This window comes from Bubalus kerabau, chromosome 1 (genome assembly GCF_029407905.1).
Source record: "Bubalus kerabau isolate K-KA32 ecotype Philippines breed swamp buffalo chromosome 1, PCC_UOA_SB_1v2, whole genome shotgun sequence".
NCBI lineage: Eukaryota > Metazoa > Chordata > Mammalia > Artiodactyla > Bovidae > Bubalus > Bubalus kerabau.
Window position 1 is genome coordinate 96,828,005 of NC_073624.1, and position 10,262 is coordinate 96,838,266.

The 10,262-nt window shown below is 44.5% G+C and overlaps 1 long non-coding RNA gene across 1 annotated transcript; it reads left to right on the plus strand.

Moving 5' to 3' along the window:
- Positions 1 to 2,380: 2,380 nt before the first annotated feature.
- On the plus strand, positions 2,381 to 6,384 carry LOC129641753 (uncharacterized). The gene is made up of 3 exons (XR_008709413.1): positions 2,381 to 2,480; positions 3,017 to 3,150; positions 6,275 to 6,384. It is a non-coding gene; the product is annotated as an uncharacterized LOC129641753 (long non-coding RNA).
- Positions 6,385 to 10,262: the final 3,878 nt, after the last annotated feature.

Here is a 10,262-nt window from a genome sequence, read left to right on the forward strand (position 1 = left end):
TTGACTTGTCTGCCACCTTGGACCCATTTGATTCTAATCAGTTTATGTTGTGTCCTTGGGTTATGTCATTCTTTCAAAAGTTGTGCCCTGCTCCCTTTTCTCCTGTTTCACACATGGTTCAGTTCAGTTCAGTTCAGTTCAGTCGCTCAATCGTGTCCGACTCTTTGTGACCCCATGAATTGCAGCACACCAGGCCTCCCTGTCCATCACCAACTCCCGGAGTCCACCCAAATCCATGTCCATTGAGTCAGTGATGCCATCCAACCATCTTATCCTCTGTCATCCCCTTCTCCTCCTGCCCTCAATCTTTCCCAGCATCAGGGTCTTTTCCAATGAGTCAGCTCTTCGCATGAGATGGCCAAAGTATTGGAGTTTCAGCCTCAACATCAGTCCTTCCAGTGAACACCCAGAACTGATCTCCTTTAGGATGGACTGGTTGGATCTCCTTGCAGTCCAAGGGACTCTCAAGAGTCTTCTCCAACACCACAGTTCAAAAGCATTCAATTCTTTGGCACTCAGCTTTCTTTATAGTCCAACTCTCACATCCATACATGACCACTGGAAAAACCATAGCCTTGACTAGACAGACCTTTGTTGACAAAGTAATGTCTCTGTTTTTTAACATGCTGTCTAGGTTGATCATAACTGTCCTTCCAAGGAGTAAGTGTCTTTTAATTTCATGGCTGCAATCACCATCTGCAGTGATTTTGGAGCCCAGAAAAATAAAGTCAGCCACTGTTTCCACTATTTCCCCATCACATATGGTAGAAACAATTAAAAATATTTTATGAATGCATGTTTCATATAGAATTTCTAATGCTAATGTTTGCTTTTTGTTGAATTGGTGATGCCATCCAACCATCTCATCCTCTGTCACTCCCTTCTCCACCTGCCTCTTGCTTTTTGTTAATGTACTTTAAATTTGCAAAGGCAAAGTGCATTCTATACTGGAAAGACCTGGGTTTGAATGCCTCCTCTCTCACTTAATAGATGTGTGACCTTAGGAAGTTAACTTTTCTGGGTCTCAGTATCTTCATCTGTAGATGGACAAAACAACTTCCTCATAGATTTATTGGAGAATTAAACTAATATACTATACGTAAAATTACCTCCCACAGTGCTTGACTGCACATATTAAAGCCTGATTCAGTTTGTCTGAGGAATCTGAAATGTATTCAAAGTCCGATGTGCTCTCTGAATGGAATGGAATGTATTTTATAGGTCAGTTCTCAACACAGATATTTCTTCCTCCAAGAAGCCTTCCTTAATCCCCAACCCAGTACCCCAGATTTCTGTGTCATAGCCCTTACCTTACTGTATGGTATACCATTGTTTAATTGCCTCTCCCACTGGACTTAATTCTGTGGGGATCTTGTTTACTTTTGTTTTCCCATTGCCTAACACTTTGCCTAGATCAGTAAACATTATGTGAATAAACTAAATCTTAAAAAAAAAAAAAGGAATGGTAAACAGCACAGTGGTATTATAAAACCAGTGTCTGAACTCTGTGACAAATAATTTAAATTAAAAAGAAAATCTATTTATTTATTTGGGTGCCTTGGGTCTAAGTTGCTGCATTAGGGATCTTTAGCTGTGGCATGTGGGATCTAGTTCCCTGACCAGGGATCAAGCCCAGGCTCTGCACTGGGAACGTGGAGCCTTAGCCACTGGAGCAGCAAGGGAGCCCCATAATTTTTTTTTTTTTTTGGACAAGATAATTTTCCAGGGACTTCCCTGGTTAAGACTCTGCACTTCCACTGTAGGCGGAACAGGTTTGATCCCTGGGCAGAGAACTAAGAGACCCCATGCCACATGAGGTACGGCAAAACAAAACACAATAAAACAAGATAGTCTTGTAGCAAGATAGTACTCCTTGCGATCCTGCTTTTAATGTACATCCAGTTCTTGAAATGTATCTGAAGATGTGATCCAATTACTTGTTAACCTCAGTCACCTGACCTGTCCCCAGAGAACTATATTTTGTAGGTGTAGCAGCACTGTCTCCAAGAATCTAGACTCCTTTTCCTTTTAATAATATGACCCCTCCACTCTGCCACCCACACAATGAGTCTTAACAGGGTTCATGGTTGCTGGGTAGCGTACCCTGCCCAGTCCCTTTAACAGTTAAGGGTTGCACACACAGCTAACTCTGCTCAATGCAATGTGAGTAAACCAATGTGTGTCACTTGTCAGTCATGTTCTTAAAAAGGAAAGGTGATCATCTACTTTCTCTTCCTCTGCTTGCTGGGATGTGGGGACAGACTAAGCAGCCACCTTGGATCAGTGATGCAAGCCTTCTTCACCAGTCAAGGACTACCTACCCCATCTGCTTCTGGCCTGTTACTTCATCTGAACCCTTTTCTTTGCAGGTCTCTGTGACATAGCAGCATGGCCTACATTCTTTGAATGAAGATTGAGATCACAACGGAATCATGAAATCTCTTAGCCCACTCTGAAGAATGTTCTCAAGGAGTTTAAAGGTAAAGCAGAACCGAGTTTCAATGAAAACAGAATCTCCTGAAGTTGTTTATTTAACAACATTTTGTGAAAAACTATGAAATTTGCCCCATCATGGCATATTCAAATTTCTTGCAGGTTTCTATATAGTCTACCTCTTTTGTTTAGCATAATATATTATTTATGGTAATTTTGATATCCAAGGTGGTTTAGATAGCCAGACTCCAAGATGGCCCAAAGAGCCTCATCTCCTGGTATCCATGCCCTTCTATGTTCTCTTTCTACACTGAATCATGGCTGGCCTGTGTGATCAGCACAATACTCTGGGACTGACATGCGTAACTTCTGAGGCTAAGTCATAAAACACATGGCCGTTTCCACCTTGGTCTCTCTCTTGGGTTATTTGCTGTGAGGAAGGCCAGCCACCATGTCAGGAGGACACTTAAGCAGGCCTATGGAGAGATCCATGTGGAAAGGAATTGAGGTCTTTCAACAAAAGCCAGCACCAACTTGCCAGAATTTGAGTTCACTCCCATGAAGTGAGTGGGTTATCTTGCAGCATGCAGTGGCCAACCCCATCCAACTGTCAACTAACTACAGCCCCAGCTGATGTGCTAACTACAGTGCCATGAGAGACATCAAGCCGGAGCCCCCCAGCTAAGTGGCTCTGAGTTCCTGACCCACAGAAACCATGTGAGAGAATGTTTCTTGTTGCTTTTAAGTCACTTTTGAGGTAATTTGTTATGTATCAATAGATAACTATTGTCATTCAGTTGCTCAGTCATGTCCAGCTCTTTGTAACCCCATGGACTGCGGCATGCCAGGCTTCCCTGTCCTTCACCATCTCCCAGAGTTTGCTCAAACTCATGTCCATTGAGTCAGTGATGCCATCCAACCATCTCATCCTCTTTTATCCCCTTCTCTTCCTGCTTTCAGTCTTTCCCAGCATCAGGGTCTTTTCTAATAAGTCAGCTCTTCACATCAGGTGGCCAAAGTTTTGGAGCTTCAGGTTCAGCATCAGCCCTTCCAATGAATATTCAGGATTGATTTCCTTTAGGATTGACTGGTTTGATCTCCTTGCAGTCTAAGGGATTCTCAAGCGTCTTCTCCAATACCACAGTTCAAAAACATCAATTCTTTGGCATCCAACCTTCTTTATGGTCCAACTCGCACATCCATACATGACTACTGGGAAAACTATAGCTTTCACCAGACAGACCTTTGTCAGCAAAGTAATGTCTCTGCTTTTTAATATGCTGCCTAGGCTTGTCATATCTCTTCTTCTAAGCAGCAAGCGTCTTTTAATTTTGTGGCTGCAGTCACCATCTGCAGTGATTTTGGAGCCCAAGAAAATAAAGTCTGTCACTGTTTCCATTGTTAATAAATAACTATTATAGGCTATCAATTCCTTGAAAGTGAAACTTTTTTTTTGTAAATTTGTTCTTAGGGATTCGTGTTTTATACCTATTTTCCTTCAAGATATTGCATCTCCCTGTCCCCTCCCCCAAAGATTATAGCATATTCAAATATGTGATGGAGTATGAGCTGTGAAGGGCTTCCGAGGTGGCGCTAGTGATAAAGAACCCACCTGCAAAGCAAGAGACATAATGGGACTTGGGTTCGATCCCTGGGTCAGGAAGATCCTTTGTAGGAGGGCCCAGCAACTCACTCCAGCATTCTTGCCTGGAGAATCTCATGGACAGAAGAGCCTGGTGGGCTATAGTCCAAGGGGTTGCAGAGTCAGACATGATTGATTGACTACCACTCACTCACTGACAAGGTGGAGGGGAAATCAAGAGAGTAGGTCTCAGGCCTCATGTAAAGACTGCTATTTTCATTTTGGAATCTCCCCAGACTCCCTATTCTCCATTCTGCAAAGGAATATTTTCTTAAGTCTGGGTATACTGGAGGAGAGGGCAATGGCACCCCACTCCAGAACTCTTGACTGGAAAATCTCATGGACGGAGGAGCCTGGTGGGCTGCAGTCCATGGGGTCGCTAAGAGTCAGACACGACTGAGCGACTTCACTTTTACTTTTCACTTTCTTGCATTGGAGAAGAAAATGGCAACCCACTCCAGTGTTCTTGCCTGGAGAATCCCAGGGACGGGGGAGCCTGGTGGGCTGCCTTTTATGGGGTCACACAGAGTTGGACACGACTGAAGTGACTTAGCAGCAGCAGCTTAGCAGCAGCATACTGGAAAGTATATCTCCTTTGGTAAATGAGGAATTTCCAATATCCTATGGAAACTCACTTGGGCAAAGGGAGTGAGACAGTGTTTGGAGGGGAAGTAAAAGTAAAGGGCTACCTCTCTTCACAGAATAAATCCAGGCACAGGTCCTTTTCTAGGGACCAGGTGAACCCTGCACCAGCAGCCAGAGAAGCAGCAGTCAGCCCAGTGAATGGGCAGGAAGGGACCTGAGTGAGGATGGGCCGTTCTGGGGGCAGTGGGGCAGAGGTCAGACACAGATCTGCATTAGATCCAAACTCCGTAGACAGTAATACAATGGATGTCACCCAGATGAGCACCACTTTCTTTTTGACACACAAGTTTTGGACTCTCTTAGTTACAAAGTTGACAAGAGTCTCCAGCCTTCTCAGTATGCAGGAGATTGGGAGGTCTGGACCTCTGATCTTCAAGTCTCTGTGGTGGTGCGAAATCCCTGTGGCCTAGTGGTGGGAGTAGACAGTGGGTCGGGAGGGACATTGGGAACCCAGAACTTTCACTTCCCCCTCCTCTAGTACTTGCTTCCCTTAGCTTAGATGTAACTGTGCCTGGTCACATGGGGGTATCTGATGCTAGATTGGTCACCCTCAACAAGAGAAAGTCAATAACTTCTTGAAATTGAATAGCACATGTTGGAAGAGGAAGATAGTCTAGATATCATCTAGCCCAACATCCTCATTTTACAGACAAGAAACTGAAGCCCAGAAAAAAAGAAATGACTTGCTCAAGGAAATGCAGCTAATGACGGATAGAATCCAGGTGGTCCTTGTCCCAAATTCGCTCCTTCTGTCACACTGCACTGCCTTTACTCGACTTCCATCTTACACTGTTTTATCCTTTTAACTTCTGACTTGAAGTTCTGGGTCATATTCAGAAAGGTCCATTTCCAGACTTTCCTTTTCCAGTGGAAGAGTAAAGAGCCCCTGCTACTGTTTTTAGGTAAAGTAGGGCATTACCCCCGCTCCCTGCCTCCCCTTCTCCTGTTGCTCGCAGTGAGGAACTAAGTGTATGGAGGAGGGCTTTCATAAGTTCTGGGCTCCATTCAGTTTGTGCAGGGGAAGCTGATGGGCACAACGTTCTGGGATGCCCTTTGCCTTGGTAGGCTGACTGTACCCAACTGGATGTCATGGCCTAGTGCCCAATGGTAGGGAGGGTGCCCACCCATACATTAACTTGGTGCCTGGCATCCACAGGTGATAGACAGTTGGTTGGATACCTGTGCTGAATCCTGCCTGGTCTTCCAGTTCTTGTTTGTGTCACTTTGAGATTCATGTATGTGTGGGAGTTTAGAAGGGTCATCCCTCCGTGAATTTAAGATACTGGCATTTCCAGATGGGCAGGAATGACACCTCACTGTCAACATAGAATCTGTGGTAAACAGCACAGATCCTGGATTTCAAATGTCTCCATGATCCTCCTCTTCCCATCTTTTGCCCACTATAGAGTCCTTTGTATCACCCCTTCCTAGCCAGAAGATGACAGGTCACAGTCTCAGGCTAAAGTTTCTGTGAAAGGAAAGGAAGTGAAATATGTGGGTGAGGATGACTGGGGACTGGAGAGCAGCAAAGGCATCTTGCTTACTCTGCCACAGGCTTCAGAAGACTCTGGAATGTACTTGCTGCTGCTGCTAAGTCGCTTCAGTCGTGTCCAACTCTGTGCAACCCCATAGACGGCAGCCCACCAGGCTCTGCCGTCCCTGGGATTCTCCAGGCAAGAACACTGGAGTGGGTTGCCATTTCCTTCTCCAATGCAGGAAAGTGAAAAGTGAAAGTCGCTCAGTCGTGTCCAACTCTTCACGACCCCACGGACTGCAGCCTACCAGGCTCCTCCGTCCACGGGATTTTCCAGGCAAGAGTACTGGAGTGGAGTGCCATTGCCTTCTCCTAGAAGGTTCTTGCTGCCCAGTAATTTCCACTGCAGTCTCAGGCAACCTTAGATTGTATCGCCACCTGCTGGACACCAAGGAGATCGACAACCCTGTGTCATCTCTTCAGACGGAGAGTTAACTAAAACTGCACAATTACGCCACCTTTATTCCAAGGTTGAATTCTTCCTTCTCAGAACCTGTTGAGGTTACAGTTTTCTCTCTTGGAAGTCTGCCTTTTCAGGACTGGAGTCTAGAGAGACCTGGGAGTCTCCCTAGGACTGTTTCTCTAGGGAGGCTAAAATCCCCCATGTGCTGTCCTTTATCAAAATAATTCTCTCAGAGGCTGAATACAGAGCCCTGTGCCCTCACTCAGCTGCATGAGGTGGAGGGAGGTTGAAATTTATGTCCCTCCTCATACAGGTTAACTATTGTCCACAAACAGAAAGCAGCAGGCAGATGGGATTATGCTTGGCTCTAGATCACAGGGTCCCTGTTAGCCTCAGATGCGGAAGGAAATCCTAGATTGCCCTTATTTGACTCTCCCCTACCTGATCGAGGTATGGGGGGAAGTAGGGGAGTCCTCCACTGTGCTATTTGTACTTACTGGCTGTTCTCCTCTTCCCATGTCCTAGCAGAGACAATGCCACTAGAACCCACTAGCAATCACTCAGTCTATGCTGAAATCTTGGGTGAGTTAACTCCTAGAGTCCCCAGGCTGTATCTTCAGAGATGAAGGTCATTTGTAAGCAGCGTGTGTGTGCTCAGTCGCGTCTGACTCTTTGCGACCCCATGGACTGTAGCCCACCCGGCTCCTCTGTCCATGGGATTTTCCTGGCAAGAATACTGGAGTGGGTTGCCATTTCCTCCTCCAGGGGATCTTCCTGATTCAGGGATCAAACCTTGATCTCCTACATTGCAGGCACATTCTTTACCACTGAGCCACTGGGGAAGCCCTTTGTAAGTAGTGACAACTCTCAAATGAATCTTTTATTGGTAAAATGGGACATCAATAAATACGCTCAGAATTGATCAGGACATATCATAATATCAATCTGTGGAGGGTATAGGGCTAGGCAAACAAATGACAGCAGATCTAGAAATCTACTTTCTTTTCCCAGCTGGCATTGTGATTTACCCAGGTTAAGTAAAGAGCAGCCATTTCTTTTTTATTTTTTGGATGCCTGACCTTGACTGAGGAGGATGTCCTTGAAGTGTCTTTGAAATTGCTATTTTAGAAGGAAGGAATCGAGGAGTTAAGATGGTGGATGGGGAAAATCTTGTGCTGCGTGTCGTGTGCATCACGTCATCTGTGTACTAGGTAGGCGTCCTCGGTTTACTCATTATGGCTAAAATGTATCGAGTGCTGACTTAACACTCAAACACTTTAATGCATTTCCCATTTATACCTTTAAATGATCTTATGATTTGGGTACTGCACTTTATTATACTCTTGTTCTTAATCGCTACTAGGCTATACTCTTTGTGGTGAATGTGCAGATTTTCTTTTAAGGACTGGGGTCCTTAAAACTCAAATAGTGTAATTATCTTCCTTGTAAATTCCTAAAAAACCTTTATTCAAAGTAATATGTGGTTTCAGAAACTTTATTGTACCTAAGAATTATACGAGGTGTATTGTGAAAAATAGATTCTTGAGTGCTGCTTCCAGATATCCTGATTCAGGAAATCTGGACCGAAGCCCAGCAATCTGCATTTTAAAATAGGCACCCAAGTAATTATGATGTAGGTGATATTTGGATTATGCTTTGAGAAATACTGCCTTTGACTATAAATGGCTTGAGGGTAGGGCTGTAACTATAACAAATCTTCATGTGTACATCCCATTTATTTTGGTTGCGTGTAGCGATGGCATCCCACTCCAGTACTCTTGCCTGGAAAATCCCATGGACAGAAGAGCCTGGTGGGCTGCAGTCCATGGGGTCGTGAAGAGTCGGACACGACTGACGGACTTCACTTTCACTTTTCACTTTCATGCATTGGAGAAGGAAATGGCAACCCACTCCACTGTTCTTGCCTGGAGAATCCCAGGGACGGCAGAGCCTGGTGGGCTGCCCTCTATGGGGTCGCACAGAGTCGGACATGACTGAAGTGACTTAGCAGCAGCAGCAGCAGTAGATGTAATACTGGTGTTTGTATCATCTGTGGTGAAGAACTAAACCCTGTTTATTTACTCTTACCTGTGTGTGTGTATGTGTATGTGTGCACGCAAGGAAGAGGCAGCCCTGGAGCCTCCCAGTCTGTCAAAAGCCCTTGGAAAAGAGGCTATATGTCAAGTGGCTTTTCCTTTTGCTAACCTGAAATATCTCTGGGCAAAGGTTTGGAGAAGGCTGTACAATTTGACATATTGGCCCTGCTGTTTCTGCTGCCTTCACTGGAGAGGGCTGAGAAGAGGCTGTTATTTCTCTCTATCTTTTGAAATGCACAATGCAGGGGGTGGGGTGAAGGGAGGAGAGTCTGGGGACTAAGCTAAAGTTGGTAAACAAGCTTTGAAGCAAACTAAGGAAGCATATTAGCAGGGGAGAAATGAAGGGCTGCACAGGGCTCCTATAATGCCACAGCGTTCTCTGAAGACAGCATCAGTCACTGCCGGGTGTCTCTTATTTTGAAGGAAATAACAACAACAAAAAACAGTATTGGCAAACTGACCCTTGGCTAACACTTGAAGATTTGTCTGGAAATTGTGCTCTGAAAAGCTATTTACATCAGAGAAGCAAGAGAATGAAGGACAAGTCTTGCAGGGAAAGAAAAAAAAAGGCTAAAAAATACAGCAAGCACCTCAAATAGCCCAAAGGAGGTAGCAGGGACCTGGGGAAAGCTGTTTAATCTTTGGTCTAGCTACCATAGCCAGGAGGATGCTTTTTAATGCAGTCTTTATAACAAGCCTGCCTTTTGAGGTTGTGATGGGCCCTTCTAGCTCTAGAATCAGTGATGGCTCTTTGAAGAATTTCTTTCCCCCTTCAACTCCTGGCGACAGATTAACTAAAACTCCAAACTGGGATATTAGGGAACTTCGAAGCTGCTCTGTGTTTTAAAAGGTTGTATTTGATTCAATATGGTGAAGGCAAAATCCCTTCCACTTTCTAGGTTCCTTTTTCCCCTGCTGCTTCTCTCCTCACATCTGGATAGCCTGAAAGAATGTTTTAAGGTTAACAGGGAAATTTTACACAATGATCAAAAATAAAGAAATCCCTAGAGATGGTTGCATAATCTTCTTCCTCTTTACTTTAAAAATATTTTTTTAATTGAATAACTAAAAAATCAAAAATTAGGGTTGGATTGAATCTTGGAGGTCAGAGGAGAGGGGAAAGAAGCAGAGTTTAAAGGACGTTTCCAAGGTCACAGGGCTGGTCTTAGATTCAAGATAAGTCTGTGTGGACTCCTAGTTCAACATTCTCTCTTAACTCCTTTCATAACTACTTTACTCAGGTTTGTGCCTGCCCCCCACCTCCCCCAACCCCCTCACTCAAGTACAGTAGCAACAAAAGTCTTGGCTCTTTTTTTTGGAGGGGGGGAGTTTGGCATATGGTATTTTTTCCTGTGAACTTTGAAAATAACTATGTCCTTAAAAAAAAAAAAAAAAAAGGGCTTACCTCAATCTTATTTTATAAAAGCAAACATTCAAAAACCCCAACACACCCTAGAGCAAACCCTCAAAGCTCCAGGTTCTGATTATCCGGTTTCCTTCTTCCTCCCT